Source organism: Mandrillus leucophaeus, unplaced genomic scaffold, assembly GCF_000951045.1.
Source record: "Mandrillus leucophaeus isolate KB7577 unplaced genomic scaffold, Mleu.le_1.0 Scaffold96, whole genome shotgun sequence".
In the NCBI taxonomy this organism is placed as follows: domain Eukaryota; kingdom Metazoa; phylum Chordata; class Mammalia; order Primates; family Cercopithecidae; genus Mandrillus; species Mandrillus leucophaeus.
The window spans coordinates 1,975,091-1,976,860 of NW_012110474.1; positions in this window are offsets into that span (position 1 = coordinate 1,975,091).

The window sequence follows — 1,770 nt, forward strand, 5'->3', positions numbered from 1 at the left end:
AGAGGAACCGTTATAATTCTATGTACTTTGTTGACAGAGTCTCATTATGACAAAACTTCAGTGTGCCTAGCTTGAGACCTCAGCTTTTATTTGCTGACATTCGTTCTCTGAAGACCATATAAAGTATTATATTTGGTTTGTCAAATAAAAGCATGATGAGTAACTTTTATTCAAATAAAAGTTAAAATATATAAATATACTCTTTCAAGTCAAAGATTTATGTACTAAGGATTTAAGCATGAACCAGCTTATTTGCAAGCAGTTCAGGAAATTTAGATACTTCGAGGATATGTATTAAATTTTGGTCACAGCATGCATCTTCCTTCTCCAAACTATGTTCCACTGACACACCATATTTAATTGGTTTTTAAAATAAATGCTCTCTTTGTAAGTCCCCAGCTGGCAAGAAATTAAGCAAAATCAATTATTTAACTTTCTAACTCAAATAACTTTTTGAGAAATTTAAAAATACTTCTTTGGCAAGAATTGTTATAGTTTCCTCAAAAAATACAAAAAGTTCAAGAATATTTTAGATATTCAAAATTGGCTAGTTTTTTAGCTTGGTTAAAATAGAAAAGCTTGCATTTTATATTTCTTTAATGAGGTATGTATTACATTAACTTAAATGAGACAATTTCAAAGACAGAGTTGCAAATACCATAATAGTCTGCTACAGATTAAAGCTAATACCTTCCAAATGGCTGGAAACTCTTATACACTCCAAACATTACTACCACCCCAAAAAGTAATTCTGGGCTTTACGCAAAGAATATACTTAAAACATTTTTTTAAATGGCACTGCATGCTTAAACCTCATAAATTTTGATGTAAAAATGTATCAAAATGGACCTTTCCCACCATTGGCTTAAGATCTATTGTTTATTTTACCAGTATGGGTGAGGGAAATAATTTCTGGAAAAAATTTGTTCATAAGCTAATTCTTTTGGGATATTAATTAGGGTTTTAAATGAAACATTGCATAATATATGAATCTGAAATAACTATGCATTAAATTTTTCTCAGTGTATTCAATAATTCTTGTATTGAGCTCTTATCCAATATTTGATCAAGGAATCTGTTGTGTTACTCTAGGCAGATGGACAGAATTTTTGTGTATGCTACAAAAGGACAATATTTTTGATTTTTACTGGTTTATCAGAAAACTAAATTATATATACAATAATTTATTAAAAATAATTATTTACAATATTTAGTACTATCAATATTTTATTATATAATATATGCAGGTTGTAGAAGATATCTATGAAGGTCTTTTACAAAATCTGAGTCTTCCAGGTATGTTCACTAATATTTCTTCTGTCAGTCTTGACTTTACAACTGAATTTAAAGCCTCATAAATCTTTTGGTGTCCCAAGAAAATAGAAGAATCTAATTAAATATAAGATGTTTGCAGTTGTTTCAAAACAGACAAATCTATTATTTTAGAAAAATTTATTTCTCATTAAATTATATAAATATGCCTAAGGGTCTTTTGATGATGGCCAAATAAACATCTTCATTATTTTGCTTGTATCGAGAATATGAGAACATGTAAATATCCAAATGTAATAAGATTTTATTAAATTCATTGACAAAAGCACTGGATCATTCCCCAGTTATTTAACTAGCTCAGGTTCAGGAGTTGAAGGTTTAGGAGTTTTAACTAGTTAAAGGTTCAGGAGAGCTCAGAAAGGTTAGGCTAAGGCATAATCTTATTTCTGTTTCCTCAGTGGATTAACAGGAAGCACTTAAATTGTGACCAAATCTATT